Source organism: Anabrus simplex, chromosome 2 (genome assembly GCF_040414725.1).
Source record: "Anabrus simplex isolate iqAnaSimp1 chromosome 2, ASM4041472v1, whole genome shotgun sequence".
In the NCBI taxonomy this organism is placed as follows: Eukaryota; Metazoa; Arthropoda; class Insecta; order Orthoptera; family Tettigoniidae; genus Anabrus; species Anabrus simplex.
The window spans coordinates 1059323604-1059340592 of NC_090266.1; the positions used below are offsets into that span (position 1 = coordinate 1059323604).

General features: G+C 42.9%; 1 pseudogene; it reads right to left on the reverse strand.

Annotated features, from left to right (window-relative positions):
• Window positions 1–382: 382 nt before the first annotated feature.
• On the reverse strand, window positions 383–500 carry LOC136865083 (5S ribosomal RNA; annotated as a pseudogene).
• Between the last annotated feature and the right edge of the window lie 16489 nt (window positions 501–16989).

The following is a 16989-nucleotide window of genomic DNA, read 5'->3' on the forward strand; positions in this document are numbered from 1 at the left end:
CGGTCAAAAATATCATTACATGCATGGGAATCGAAACTTTCGTACCCTCGAGCACTATCCATATAATATGCCCGACCACACCCCTGCCAATTGAGCTATTGAGAGGCTTGACATGCAGTGGGAAGTTCGCAACGTACGATATCTATTCCTGGTCTGTGCTGGTCTGTGTATACACCCGTTGTAACGTACGTGTTCTTCGTATCTGTGCTCGTTTTATGGGTTCATTCGAGGTACCCACAACGAATTAATAGTGGCACTCACGAATCCTGCTCTCTTCTAGCCCGTAACCACACATTTGTTTATATTACCCCGGTCTAGGGAGAGGGGCCGATGTACTGTACTTCAGAAGTGTAGTAAGTACGTTGGGTTGCATAAAATAGATCGCAAGGGGCGCGTGGTGGTCCCAAGCGGTCACCCATCCAAGTACTGACCATGCCCAATGTTGCTTAACTCGGTGATCGGACGAGAACCGGTGTATTCAACATGGTATGGCCGTTGGTGGTGTAGGGGCAGCGTGCCTGCCTCTCGCCCGGAGGCCCCGGGTTCGATTCCCGGCCAGGTCAGAGATTTTTCTCCCGACCTGAGGGCTGGTCCGAGGTCCACTCAGCCTACGTGATCAGAATTGAGGAGCTATCTGACGGTGAGATGGCGGCCCCGGTCTCGAAAGCCCAGAATAACGGCCGAGAGGATGCGTCGTGCTGACCACACGACCCCTCGTAATCCGCAGGCCTCCGGGCTGAGCAGCGGTCGCTTGGCAGGCCAAGACCCTTTCAAGGTTGTTAAGTGCCATGGGGTTTGGTTTTTTTATGGGGCGCTTGGACCACCCTGAATTTAGTCATCCTTGCCTGTTGCTGGGGAACAGTCATATAGCCTGCCATCTCTACACATTACATAAGATTCTTTGAATGGATAGCTTAACCTAGGTCAGTATACATTTATATCATAAGATTGCATAATATTTTGTACCGTACTTTGGTACACGGGTGTATTTTAAGATAAGATTAAGCTCATTTAAGCTTCTCGAGCATTGTTTCTGAAGTAGGGAACAACCTTCGCCTACACTACAAGCTTTAACGATATAATAATTGCATCTACATATTATTTTCTTCTTCTTCTTCTTCTTCTTCTTCTTATTCAAGATAAGTAGGTAATCGCTGTGGGTGAGGTAAGTGCTACCACTGGAATTCGATTCCCGAGTTTTCAATATACCCTAAGCCATTTAAAAATTATTCACGAAAATCTTGTGGATATATGGTGTATTTTTTCGCAGACACAGTATTAAGTTAGTCCGCCTTTGTGGTGTAGTGGTTAGTGTGATTAGCTGCTACTCCCGGAGGCCCAGGTTCGATTCCCGGCTCTGCCACGAAATTTGAAAAGTGGTACGGGGTCTGGAACGGAGTCTACTCAGCCTCGGGAGGTCAACCGAGTAGAGGGAGTTCGATTTCCACCTCAGCCATCCTCGGATGGTACCTAACTTAAGGCCATGACTGCTTCCTTCCTCTTCTTTGCCTGTCCCTTCCGATTCTCCTATCCCCCTACTAGGCCCCTGTTCAGCGTAGCAGGTGAGGCCGCCTGGGCGAGGTACTGGTCATCCTTCCCAGTTGTATCACCAGACCCAAAGTCTCACGCTCCAGGACACTGACCTTGAGGTGGTAGAGTCGCTGAGTCCGAGGGAAAAATCAACTCTGGAAGGGTAAACGGATTAAGACAGAAGAAAGAAAGAAAGAAAGACAGCATTAAGTTATGATGTCTGACTCCTTGGCTGAATGGTTAGCGTTGAGGCTTTCGGTTCAGAGAGTTCGGGGTTCGATTCCCGGCTGGGTTGGGGATTTTAATTGCGTGTGATTAATTCTTCTGTTTTGGGGACTGGTTGTTTGTGCCTGACCCAAAACTCTCCTCTTCATATTCAGACAACATACTACATTACCAACCACCACAGAAACACGCAATAGCGATTACATCCCACCCTATATGGTTGGCGTCAGGAAGGGTATCCGGTCGTAAAACAGGGTCAAATTCACATGTGCGCCACAGTTCTCTCCCGCGACCCCACAAGGTGTGGAAAAAGCGGGAGAAGAATATTAAGCTATGATTAACTAGGTCTATCATGGTTTCACTTACCGATCCACATTAATACCGAAGAGTAAGTAGTCTCTTTAATCTGCTGAATTTATGAACATGTCAGTAAACGTAAAAATACTCATACCAGTGCCTGCAGTGTCTAAATAGAGAGATTATTATCTTTACAGTTTGCAGCGACACTGAAATGAAATGGCGTATTGCTTTCAGTGCCGGGAGATCCCAGGACGGGTTCGGCTCGCCAGGTAGTCTTCTGATTTGACTCCCGTAGGCGACCTGCGTCGTGATGAGGATGAAATGATGATGAAGACAACACATACACCCAGCCCCGTGCCAGGGAAACCAACCAATGATGGTTAAAATTCCCGACCCTGCCGGGAATCGAACCCGGGACCCCCGTGACCAAAGGCCAGCACGCTAACCATTTAGCCATGGAGCCGGACACTGAGAAACCAGAATTTTATTCCGCAGGAGTTCCTTTATGTTGTTTTAAACATATCGACTCGAAGCTGGCGTATTTAAGCACCTTTGGCCCGGCAACTTCAGCACAAACTAACGCTCTACCGGCTGAGCCACTCAGCCCGCCAACGTGCATTCTACTGCATAATTACCACGATTTGATGAACCACTCGATATTCCCTCCAGCTCAGTGGTACTTTGCTGTGAAGGATGGAGATCAGATATTTCATTATTATAATTATTTTATGTCCGCCTCTGTGGTGTAGTGGTTAGCGTGATTAGCTGCCACCCCCGGAGGTCCGGGTTGGATTCCCGGCTCTGCCACGAAATTTGATAAGTGGTACGAGGGCTGGAACTTGGTCCACTCAGCCTCGGGAGGTCAACTGAGTAGAGATGGGTTCGATTCCCACCTCAGCCATCCCGGAAGTGGTTTTCCGTGGTTTCCACTTCTCCTCCAGGCAAATGCCGGGATGGTACCTAACTTGAGGCCACGGCCGCTTCCTTCCATCTTCCTTGCCCGTCCCATCCAAACTTCCCATCCCTCCACAAGGCCCCTGTTCAGCATAGCAGGTGAGGCCACCTGGGCGAGGTACTGGTCATCCTCCCCAGTTGTATCCCCGACCCAGAGTCTGAAGCTTCAGGACACTGCCCTTGAGGCGGTAGAGGTGGGATCCCTCGCTGAGTCCGATGGAAAAACCGACCCTGGAGGTAAAACAGATTAAGAAGAAGAAAATTATTTTATTATTATTACTATTATTATTAAATACATCATAATTGGGAAATATCCCGGCGGCAATGATCACTTACAGTAGTGTGATAATAAAGTAAATTTAAAATATAATTACCCGATAACTACTACTACTACAAGCAACTCCATGGAAAAATTATTACAAAAATACTACTAGTTTAGCATTCTAAATCCAGCATCATCATATACAAATTCCCACACAACTTAAGTATTTCCAGTGCTTAACACTACGACTTCTATGAATCCGAGGAAAACGTGTACGGACATTTTTTTTAATGTCATATGCAAATACAAAACAGAATTCCCCTACACCGACGTTGCTCCTTTTCTTACTACAAAGATCCGAAAACAGTGGTTAACTGAGTGGACACGGGAACAACCCACAAGACTCCATGATATCAGGCGTGGATCTACAGATAAATTTGATGTTTCATTCCTTCAGCGCCGAGAACAAGTGCTCATTACTAGAATACGTATAGGCCATAGCAAACTGACTCATGCTCATATCTTCTCTAAGAAACCTCCACTAATATGTGACACCTGTCAAAAAAAAGAAAGGCTGTTGACCACATTTTACTAGAATGTCATCTATACGATCAACAAAGACAGTTGTGTAATTTAAACCAGAATAATAGAGTATGTGACATCTTCAACAAAGATACTCAGTGTAAAAACATAATTAAGTTTTTTAGACAAACAAATCTATTCAGTGACATATAATTACTATCTGATCAATATGTACTGTTGTTATTTTTACAATTGTAACTCTGTGTAATCAATATAATAATCCTGTATGTATAATTATGAATGTCGCGATATGACTTTCTAAGTTAAAGCGACAATAAATAAACTTAATTTAAAAAAAAAACAGAATTGACTAATCTAACAGATTATTTGGTAGACAGCCAAAATATAAATTTTGACAAGTTTTATTTAGATTAGTCACTTCTGTTCAAAGAAAGGAAAACAATCCTGCTGGCTAAGAAAGTGTGTGATTTAATTTCCTGTGACACTGCGGTTTTAATAATGAAAGTATCTGGTCACTCTTCGGTGTCTTCAAGTGTGTAGAAACCCTAAATGAAATGTTATTCATTTAGAAATGGAAATTACTATGTATGCGCTTACAAGCTTGCTGTAACTGCTATAATCCACAGAGAAAATTCAAAAAGTGTTGGCCAGTATGAATATAGAATATCCACAGCCTCTTTCCAGTCAGTCGACCGGGTCAGGAATGAATTGAATGAAACCCCTGTCTAGCGGCGATGATGGAAATGATACCGGCTGCCGAAGCCTGTTGCACTCCTCTTGGACAATGATTAATGACTGGCAGGTGAAATGGTATTGGAGAATGTTTCTGGAATGAAAGATGACGGAGAAAACCGGAGTACCCAGAGAAAAGCCCGTCCCTCATCCGCTTTGACCAGCACTAATCTCACATGGAGTGACCGGAATTTGAACCACAGAACCCAGTGGTGAGAGGTCGGCGCGCTGCCGTGGAGGCTCTTGTTGGCCAGTAATGAAAGCATATTTCCAAAGTTTGGGAAAATAAAAATGTCCATCTTTAATATGGAAACGTATGAATCATTAAAGGCACGGCTGGGGAAAAATATACGAGTACAGTGAAACATGAAAGTGTAATATTTTGTGAATGAACGATTTGAACATTTCTGAAGAGGCAATACAAGAACGTGATGATCTGACTGCTCCTGAGTTGTGTGAAGTCATGTAGATAAATGTAAATGCTTCGACAGCGGAAAAGAAATATTCTTTCTCGGAAGTGTGACTGGTTCATATCTTCACAAAAGGCCACCTTAAGGATATGTCCAAGTGAAACGCGACTTCCTAAATTTCTTTACTAAAACTATTTTGAATAGAGAATGTAACTTTGTGTTCACTAATTAATATTACCTGTGTGATTTACAACTCTTTCCTGTGAAAGTGAGATCTTGAACTTTTGATGAAAATTGTACCGGGAGGTACACCTCCACTCCGCTAATTTAAAATGTGCGCCAGTTGAAACTCCTCTGCTGGAGGAAGTCTGAACTTTATCTACGCTATTAATTCTTTACCTTCTCAGAAGATATCACCACGTGGAAAATTTTGAGTTTTTGAACTGTGTCATTTTTGATGTGTTTTTGTTTCGCTTGAAGTAAGAAGTGTGAACTTTCTCTTCTAGAGGACACTACTGAAGATCAACAATAGTGCACCCTAGTGCGGAGTCAAAGAACTATTTTGTTGGAGAAATTTTTATTTCAAATGTTTGTTTCTTGCTAAATTTCTTTCTGTTATTGTTTAAGTTGGCTGTATACCCCTCTTTTCCCCCTTGTTTTAGATTTATCCAATCCCGAATTTCTTTTAGTAATTTCCGACCAATCCGATGTATCTTCCCCCATCTTGGATATGTTTCTGTACCCTAGCCAATAAAGTAATTGTGGGCGGGTGTTTTCATTCCCCTAACGCCTAGAAACTTCCGCGAGAGGATTTAAACTGCTGATTTTAGGGTCTCCGGGCCACTTCTGTTCCATCTTTCAGTGTATAAAGTACATAGCAGGAGGCGGGAAGCGCCTCTTTCCTCGGCAGCGGTCATCAATAAGGTAATGGCCGATTAATAAATTCTTTCTTTGCTAGCTCAGCAGTTTAACTCTCGGGGCGGGTGCGAAGCGTTCCTCCATGTAACCTTTTCCTAAAATGTAACGATCTTTTCTTCTATTCTCTTTTAAGCTGCATATTGGGATAGAGAGTGCTAACCCTCTCGAGCTCCCACTCACATTGTCTTGAGGTGAACTTATTTTCTCAACCTATTCTTCGTTAATGTAAAACAAATTGCTCTTTTCTAAAGTCACCTCGATAGTATGGGATTAGCCCTTGCATTAGTGGCCTAGAGCCAGATTAGGTTTTTTTAAAAAACAAGTGTATTAGAAGTGCAGATTGCCTCCTCTCAAATTGTTATTTTAGAGGTCATGTAATTGCCCCTTTTCATTTAATAGACCTCAGTAGGTTGGGTATTGTACCCCTGTGTCTATGTCCAGTGAGGACAACTTGAAGGTGGAGTTTGGTGTGGCCTGGGAGAGGCTTAAATTTTGAGAGCGAGTGGCTATTTTGAAAATTAAGTGTTGTATGCCTCGTGGAGGCTTTTCTGTGTAATTTGGAGCAAGGGCTCCTAGGTATGAATGGGGTTTTCTGCCCCTCTGTTAAAACTCTTGTTTGGGGTAAAACTGAGCTGATTGCCCAAGCTGTGTAAAATCAGGGCGCGAAGCCCAATTCCTGTAAATATTGTAACTACCCTTTTTGACTTGCTACTTTGTACCTGCCATGCTTGTTATTTTTTGTTTTTGAAAAGAAAATATAACCTTGTTAAATTTTAAATTAATTTTGCTTTCGTAGCTGGAGACCTATTCACACCCGCACCTTCTTTCACCTCTACCTACCACGGAAAAACTCCGTAACAAGTGGTAGCAGAGCGTGGTTGAATGGGTCTCAATTTAGCCCCTTTTGACGGCTAAACATTGTTTGTTCCGAACTCTAACTATTTTCCCAGTTGCTGGAATTTTTTGAGTTTTTCAAAATTGTTCTGTCACCATGCCCGGCCCTCGCGATGTTCTCCATCTTAACTATTTGCGCAAGGAGGAGTTGATCTATGAATTGACTATTAGAAATGTACAATCTGGAGGCACGGTTGCAGTAGACACAAACAAGCTTAGAGAGTCCCTAGATTTGCCCATTTCCATCCCCAATTTGGGAGAGAAAGAAATTGACGACTCTCTTTCCACGATCACGGAGAATATTACTGGGCTAGCTTCTGTAGTTAGTTTTTTTTATGAAAATGATCCTTCTCCTAATCAAATTAAGCGTGTGCAAGCTAGGCTATATCATTTTTCGAATAGGGTTAACGATCTGTTGTCTCTAAAGTTGAATGACGTTCAGAAGAAGGAAGCTAGTACGCTGCTTGAAAATATGTCTGAATTATCTAGCAAGGTCACTCAATTGTTAACAGGGGAGGTTCCTCCCAAAAGCGATCTACCCACCACAGTGAATGCAGGTAGTGTGGAAGCGCCTCCCAAGGGAGAAGTTAATAGGATAACCGTTGCTGCTCAAACTATCCCTGCCCCATTGGACAACGAATCTGAACGTCGTGCATCATTGAATAACATCCGTTCTGAATTAACTTCCTTGCCATTGAAACCTTTACCTACTATGTCACCCGGGTTTAGCAGCTTGCCTCATCCATTGGCAATGTTGCTCAGAGGCATCTCTAGGTTTTCCGTTAATACCACCAGTGATGTAATTTCATTTTCAAGATTTCTAGTTGAATTTCAGGATCATGCCCTTGTGTTTTCTCTTTCTCCATGTCAAATTTTGCAAATTATCTATCCGTATGCTATTGGTATTCTCTCAGATAAAATCGTAAGAGCCATTGCCGAGCAATCATCTATTGAGGATTTCCATGCCCATTTGCTAGCTAACTTCATCCCGGCTAGGGCCAGGTCCTCCCTTATTCAGAAGTACTATTACCGTGTACAACGCCTGGATGAAAACTTGGCTGATTTCATACAGGACATTAAGTTTTATACTAGGGTGTTTGCTCTTCATTTCCCTGAGGATCAGATTGTACAAGCTATTGTGGAAGGGATTTCACCACCCTACAGGTCATATTTGTGTTTCGCGGCGTGTCCGCAAACTTTCTCTGAACTTGAAGCATTGGCCGTCTCAGCGGAAGGAGTTAGATACGCCGATTCTTTGCGTGTCGCGAAAGAACCCCCGCCTTCCTTTAGTAATACTCGGCCTCCACCTCGCCGACCAGTCAATCCCCGTAAATATTATGCTTGCGGGTCGCCTGACCATCTGCGCAACAAGTGTCCACTGATCAAGTCAAGTGGGACAAGGAATGGAGCCGGGTCATCACAAGGCTGTTTTAAATGTGGGGCTTTCTCACATATCGCCAAGAATTGTCCCAATTCGAATAGCACCCCCTCCTGCTCAACTTCTGGTGCAAATTCCACCTATGCCAATAATAAAAAGTGACTAGTGGCTTCGGCTGAGTCGACTAATCCATCTTCCCGAGACTCAGCCCCTGGTAAACAGGTTGTAAATTCAGGGAACGAGCAATTTTCAAATTCATCTTTTGAAGGTCCCAAAGAGTGTCTTAGGATTGCGGCGGATACCCCCGCATCGGTCCCCTTTCTCAAAATTGAGTTAAATAACGAGCCTATAACAGCTCTCTTAGATTCAGGTAGTGTTTGTTCTATTATTTCGGCTGATTGGTATTCAAAATTGAAATCTGTTTGTAAACTTCCTAACTATTGTTTGTCGGCGATCCAATACGTTTCGGCTAATTCCTCTCCATTAGAAATTCTCGGTTCCTTATATGTCAAAATTCGTATTTTTAAATTCACATGGAAAGTTAAATTGTTTGTGGCCAAGCTCTTGTCTTGCCCCATTATATTGGGAGCGGACTTTATTTCTCACACTGGTCTTGTGCTCGATCTTCAGAGTAGGTCTTGCACTTTCAAATTTGCCTCTAATTGTAATATCCCTCTATTAAAGTGTAATTCTGCATCATGTTCTTCTATTTCGCCTACCCAGGATGAGATGTTGTTAGACCTTAGACATCTACCTGAGGAGCAGGCTGATAGTATTCGCAAATTGTGTCAGTCGTTTCCCGAGGTGTTCTCTGATACTCTTGGTGTTACTGACCTTATTGAATATAAAATTGAGGTCACGGATTCGATTCCTGTCCGTTTTCCACCTTATAGGCTATCTCCACCTAAAATGAAGGCTCTAAAAGAAATCATCGATCAGATGTTGAAGGACGGTATTATTAGGCCCTCTAAGTCAGCGTATTCTTCGCCTATTTTTTTAGTCCCGAAACCCCAAGGAGGCTTCAGGCCTGTCATTGATTACAGGGCTCTCAATCGGAAGGTGGTGTTACAATCTGTGCCCCTTCCCGACCTTCATTCTTGTTTTTCATGGTTTCGTAAGGCCAAGTTCTTTACTATCTTGGACTTGAATCAGGCCTATAATCAAATTCCCCTTGCCGAAGAGTCTAAACATCTTACAGCGTTTGCCACGGACTGGAATTTATACGAATACAACCGCGTGCCTTTCGGGCTCCCCACGGGAGCAGCTGTACTTACTAGGCTACTAGATAGGGTCTTCTCCGACATCAAATTTGAGTACTTATATCACTACTTGGACGATGTCGTCGTATTTTCAGAGACTTTTGAAGAACATCTAGATCATCTGCGAGAAGTTCTCGATCGCCTTCGTAAGGCTGGGTTAACTGTTAAGTTGTCCAAGGTTGCCTTTGCTAAGCCCTCTATGTCTTTCCTAGGGCATATTGTGTCACCGGATGGTGTAGCAGTCGATCATTCTAGAACACAGGCCATCCGTGATTTTAAACCTCCCAAAGACATTAAAGGTATCGCCAGGTTCATTGGTATGGTGAATTTCTTCAGGAAGTTTATTCCTAACTTCGCTAATAGAGCGGCGCCCTTAAACCTTCTTCGTAGGAAAGGCATCAAATTCGAGTGGGGACCTTCTCAACAAGCCGCTTTTGAAGACCTTAAATTAGCTCTTTGTAATGCCCCTGTACTTGCTATGCCTGATTTCTCGAAGAAATTCATTGTCCAAACCGACGCATCGTCGTCAGCGGTAGTTGCAGTCCTTCTTCAAGAGACTGAACTAGGGAGGCGCCCCATCGCCTATGCGTCTAGGACATTGTCGGCTCAAGAAGCCAAGTATTCCATCTATGAGCTCGAAGGTTTGGCAGTCTTATTCGCCTTAGAGAAGTTCCGTCTCTATCTGGAACATGTCAAATTCGACCTGGAGACAGATAATCAAGCCTTAAGCTGGGTCTTAGGTAGGCCGCGTCGTACTGGTCGTATAGCCCGCTGGGCCATCCGTATTTCTGCCTTCCAGTTTGATGTTAGACATATTAGAGGTACCGAAAATGTTGTTGCTGATGGACTCAGCCGTATGTTTTCTAACGACGTCGAGACCCACGAACCGGTCGACAATTCATCACCTTCCGAGTCCATACTATCTAAGGTTAATGCCATCCTAACAGATGCTCCCATGCTCTTTAGGGATATCGAGAAATACCAACGTGAAGATCCGACGCTGGCTCCGATAATGGAAACCCTTTCTTCTGGGGAACATGTTGTCCCTTATGTTCTGAGGAATGGTGTTCTATGTTGCCCTTCGAGTCATGATAAGATGATGAAAGTTGTCGTTCCAGCTGTTCTTGTACCTATGATCTTCAAGTATTATCATGAGACCCCATTAGGAGGGCATCTTGGAATTTTTAAAACTCGTGAAAAGATTCGTGAAATGTTCATCTGGAAAGGTATGGACGGTGAAATCCGTGAACTAGTAAAGGCTTGTAAATCCTGTTTGCTTAGTAAACCGACCATGTCCACCAAGGTAGGCCTCTTGTCTTCTCAGCAAGCGTCGCGCCCCATGGAACGCCTGTATATTGATTATGTAGGACCATTCCCCCAGTCAAAGGGTAATGCCAACAAGTTCATCCTTGTGTGTGTAGATGGTTTTACCAGATTTTCTTGGTTATTTCCGACTAAGCTGGCTACCGCTCAGTCTACCATTACTTGCTTAAATTCTATTTTTGCTTCTTTTGGTCCGTGCCAATATATTGTATCTGATAATGCGAAGGCTTTTACATCTAACTTATTTCGTAAATTCTGTTTTGACTTATCCATCTCTCATGTAACTACTTCTGCTTATTACCCTCAACCATCTCTGGCTGAACGGGTTAATCGTAATCTCAGGTCCGCACTTATTGCCTATCATCATGAAGATCATTCCAGGTGGGACACGTCCCTGCATTGGTTAGCTTTTGCTTTGAATTCGGCGGTTCATGAATCTCATAAGTTCACTCCAGCTTCCTTGATGTTCAAGTTTGTTCCCAACACGCCGCTCTCTAACCTTTGGTCTCTGAGTGACATTCTACCCGAGACAATAGATCCGGATAATATTAAAGATCTTTGGAAGAAGGCTAAAGCCAATCTTAAGGTATCTCATGAAAAGGTTAGAGAAAAGTATGATCGTGGACGGAGACCCACCACTTTGAAGGTAGGCGACCAGGTGATGGTCAAGAATTTTGTTCCCGCGGGCAAGCTTGCCCCCAGATTTCATGGGCCATGCATCATTCTCGATTTTCTTACGCCGGTTACATTGTTAGTAAGCAATCCAGCCACCGAGAGGATATTTAGGGTTCACCTGTCCCAGGTGAAACCGGTGTAAATTTTGTGTCAACTTGCTTCATATAATTTGATAGGAATATGAAGGTTATATTTTTTTTTGAGTTCCACTCTTAAGGCATTCTGCTCCTTCTATTTTATTTTATATGTAAGCATTTCTGTAAAACCTCCCCCGATTTGTTAAACTGCCATCCTGTCCTTGCCACGGCCATTACCACGCTCCCGTCTCCTGCTCCACTACACACAGTGGCTGGCTTAGATGAAATGCCATGGATATCTGCACGCCGCTGGCCCCTCAATCTCTCTACATGCCTGTGCCCTCAAAAGAAACATGATGGTCCAACACAATTCTGCCGCCTAGCTTAAATGTTTCAGTGCCCCCGCAGCCGCGCGGCGCTGTGCCGCGGCTGGGTTCGAGGACGGGCCCCCTCGGCCCCAGCGAGGACGACATGTGCACGGCGAGCCGGAGCTCTCCTCCCGGCCTAGGCTGATGTGCGGCGCACGTCCTGCTACTTGCCCGCAGCCTGTGTTCCTTCACCGCGGGCGCGGCGTGTTTCAACACCACTGCTCCCCTCATAGTGCGGGCGAGCGGTATCTCAGGGTACTTGAGGGGTCCGAGCGGCCTCCTTTGGACGCAAGCTGCAACGGCCGGTCTGGCCATCCAACTTCATCAACCTCAACTACATGGACAGTTACGATAAGCAATGACTACACTCGGGAATTCAACAGCAATATTTGGTGGACATTGCAAAATTTTTCATCACTTTTAAGTATTAAAAGTCTATCTTCGGAATTCTACTTCTATAAACTTAAAAACTTTACTTCATCTGCAAGAACAAAATTTTGAAACTAAATCAAACCAAATTAAGAAAATCTTATAATTTTTTTTTTTTTGGCAATTAATCTCCATATCTACATCAAAACTTGGACCTTGTTTTCAAACAATTTCATGTGTCACCCAGGGAGGAACTTTTGGGGGGGGAGGTCTGTACCGGGAGGTACACCTCCACTCCGCTAATTTAAAATGTGCGCCAGTTGAAACTCCTCTGCTGGAGGAAGTCTGAACTTTATCTACGCTATTAATTCTTTACCTTCTCAGAAGATGTCACCACGTGGAAAATTTTGAGTTTTTGAACTGTGTCATTTTTGATGTGTTTTTGTTTCGCTTGAAGTAAGAAGTGTGAACTTTCTCTTCTAGAGGACACTACTGAAGATCAACAATAGTGCACCCTAGTGCGGAGTCAAAGAACTATTTTGTTGGAGAAATTTTTATTTCAAATGTTTGTTTCTTGCTAAATTTCTTTCTGTTATTGTTTAAGTTGGCTGTATACCCCTCTTTTCCCCCTTGTTTTAGATTTATCCAATCCCGAATTTCTTTTAGTAATTTCCGACCAATCCGATGTATCTTCCCCCATCTTGGATATGTTTCTGTACCCTAGCCAATAAAGTAATTGTGGGCGGGTGTTTTCATTCCCCTAACGCCTAGAAACTTCCGCGAGAGGATTTAAACTGCTGATTTTAGGGTCTCCGGGCCACTTCTGTTCCATCTTTCAGTGTATAAAGTACATAGCAGGAGGCGGGAAGCGCCTCTTTCCTCGGCAGCGGTCATCAATAAGGTAATGGCCGATTAATAAATTCTTTCTTTGCTAGCTCAGCAGTTTAACTCTCGGGGCGGGTGCGAAGCGTTCCTCCATGTAACCTTTTCCTAAAATGTAACGATCTTTTCTTCTATTCTCTTTTAAGCTGCATATTGGGATAGAGAGTGCTAACCCTCTCGAGCTCCCACTCACATTGTCTTGAGGTGAACTTATTTTCTCAACCTATTCTTCGTTAATGTAAAACAAATTGCTCTTTTCTAAAGTCACCTCGATAGTATGGGATTAGCCCTTGCATTAGTGGCCTAGAGCCAGATTAGGTTTTTTTAAAAACAAGTGTATTAGGAGTGCAGATTGCCTCCTCTCAAATTGTTATTTTAGAGGTCATGTAATTGCCCCTTTTCATTTAATAGACCTCAGTAGGTTGGGTATTGTACCCCTGTGTCTATGTCCAGTGAGGACAACTTGAAGGTGGAGTTTGGTGTGGCCTGGGAGAGGCTTAAATTTTGAGAGCGAGTGGCTATTTTGAAAATTAAGTGTTGTATGCCTCGTGGAGGCTTTTCTGTGTAATTTGGAGCAAGGGCTCCTAGGTATGAATGGGGTTTTCTGCCCCTCTGTTAAAACTCGTGTTTGGGGTAAAACTGAGCTGATTGCCCAAGCTGTGTAAAATCAGGGCGCGAAGCCCAATTCCTGTAAATATTGTAACTACCCTTTTTGACTTGCTACTTTGTACCTGCCATGCTTGTTATTTTTTGTTTTTGAAAAGAAAATATAACCTTGTTAAATTTTAAATTAATTTTGCTTTCGTAGCTGGAGACCTATTCACACCCGCACCTTCTTTCACCTCTACCTACCACGGAAAAACTCCGTAACAAAAATATTTTTTTTTTGCTAGGGGCTTTACGTCGCACCGACACAGAAAGGTCTTATGGCGACGATGGGATAGGAAAGGCCTAGGAGCTGGAAGGAAGCGGCCGTGGCCTTAATTAAGGTACAGCCCCAGCATTTGCCTGGTGTGAAAACGGGAAACCACGGAAAACCATCTTCAGGGCTGCCGATAGTGGGATTCGAACCTACTATCTCCCGGATGCAATCTTAGTAATTTAGTGACAGAATTTTAATGATAACGACTAGTGACTTTTCTAGAGATTTTAAGAGCCAGTTGTAGACAATTCTGACTAATTTTAATTTATCTCAATATAAATAAAATAAATGTTTGTACATTGCTCAGAATTTAAAAAGAATATTTCCGTACCGGTCGCGACCACAGTAACAAGGGGAAATGCACGTTTTAATTTTCTGTACTTTCTGTCTGTCTATCTGCATGTATGTATGTACGCTCATCATGAGAAAACGGCTGAAGATAATTTAATGAAAATCGGTATATAACGTCGGGGAGAAAGTCGCTACAATCTAGGCCATAAATAATTTGTATTCACGCTGAGTGAAATGGTAGTTTAGGGGAAAGCCTGAAATTTAATTCTCAAATATTTATATTATTATTGGCCCTATCGATAAATACTACATAACTAAAGTTATATATTATTAAATTTCCAATCATTGATGTCTTATACATTTTTACCGTACGGGCTATGAAACAGAGATATTCATGAATTTGAATTTTTGTTGCTAGGTTCATATCTGCGCCGAGGTACGAGAAAATGAGTGAGCAGAATTTTATGTAAAGTCGGGGAATAAGGAACTACGGACTACGCTATACATAATTTTATTCACCCTGTTCGAAATGGTACTTTAGGGGAAGGAGGCTAAAATTTAATTTTTGATTACCTATCTTACTGATCATATCGAAAAGTACTACATAACAAAAGTTATAGACAATACAATTTCCGATTATTTATGTCTTATTCAGTTTTACCGTACCGGCTATAATAGTATTGGTGGTGATGGTGATTAAATTGTGAAGATGATTATAAGAATGAGAAACAGGTCATGAAGGAATGATCGCTTGAATAATAACACAAAAGGGAGTCATGAAAGAAAGGACGACTCACTTTACATTAGATGCTCTAAAAGCACAGAGTCGGAAGAAAACTAAATGTGAAGGCCTGCAATATAGAAAGCTTATAAAATCGATCAACACTAACATTACATTGACCATTGTGTTTTGTGATGTGCCTTGTGTATTCTGCTGCCATTTATCTCCGATACATGAGGTTACTGCTGCGTATCGAGTATAACAGTCTGCCTGAATATTGGCGGGAAGTAGCGGGGGAGTTAGATCTCTCTCTTCTTTAGCGTGCCATTCCTCTGGTTCATAAATTTTCTGATACTACTGGTACGTAACACACTGGATCATCATAGTATTCCAGCTATTCGATCCCCAGTCTGAGGCAGTGATTGGAATGAGCAGTGTGTACACTTAAACGGAATAATTACACAGGAGTGTTCGCGGCTGTCTGCGACCTGGTCATTCTAGCTCTGGAACTTTGAACTCAGAGATCGACACCATCGTACTTTTCGTTAAAAGTGAGAAAATGTGCTTTATTTCATTTTATCGAATATTCCATATGACAGCATTGCTTTTAATCGCGACATTCGCACTGACGTCATTGTAATGACCTATGTCGACTTCAGTTGGAAAAGCTATAAGGACAGTCTTCCTGAGAATTCGTAGCGAAGCACGGGTACATCAGCTAGTTATCTGATACAAATAGCATTGCGCTTCTCATAATCGCGCGGGCGCTTGACGCAATATATTAATCTATGCATTTGCTAAGTAATGGCATCTTAAGTGCATGACTGATTCACACTTGTGGAGCATGAGTTCATACTATTTTCGGTAGGCTTATCAGAGACCAATCATCTCACTCACATACTTCCTATAAGGGAATCTTCTTCTTCTTAAGACGTCGTCTCCGAACGGAGGTAGACGTTCCACGCGGCCAGCTCTGATCTTGACGTTGCAGCCATGCCATGTGAATGTATTGGAATATCTCTTAAGGATCTTCAATGCAGTGGTTTCCCGTTGCCTTCTGCATCCTAATGCCCTTGACCAAACTGGTTCCTCCGCCTTTGGGAACAATTCCTTGTCCCCAGGACAATAGAGTGCCCTTACCCATACTCGCTCATCCACTCTCAAATAGACTGTTGGCACTTGGTATAGGGGATCTCCTTATACCGGGAGATAATCGGTCCATTCATTCGTTAGCCGCCTGCAAATAAAATATTATTTTTATATGCAGTCGTTGCCCCCTCCCTACCGCGGGGAGGTGAATGTCAGGATTTCACCGTCATTGAAACAAGGACCAAATGGCATTTCCTTGTTTCTCTGGTTCTTTAGAGAGGTATGAGGGAATAGAGATGTGTAATTTTTAGCCTTGTAGACTCGTATGGCAACAGTCGGGCTTTGAGACAATACATGTTATAAATATCTCACAGTACTGTATTGTGCAAGACATGTAGAATAAGCAATTTTGACCAATTGTATCTCCTGATTTTTCCTGATTTTTCATATCAAAATCTCCTGATTTTTGTTTTTTTAAAGTTGGCAGGTATGGATATAGGTTATCCTTCAAGATCAGTAATACCAAAATGCAAGTACAGCCTCAGTTCCACTACCTTGTATTACACATACATACATACATTATCATTATAGACTGTTATGCCTTTCAGCGTTCAGTCTGCAAGCCTGTGTGAATTTACTAAATGTTGTCACAACCCTCTATTTGCAACTAGTGCTGTGGCCTCATTTAGATCTATACCTCTTACCTTTAAATCGTTAGAAACTGAGTCTAACCATCGTCGTCTTGCTCTCCCTCTACTTCTCTTACCCTCCATAACAGAGTTCATTATTCTCCTAGGTAACCTATCCTCCTCCATTCGCCTCACATGACCCCACCATCGAAGCCGGTTTATGCGTACAGCTTCATCC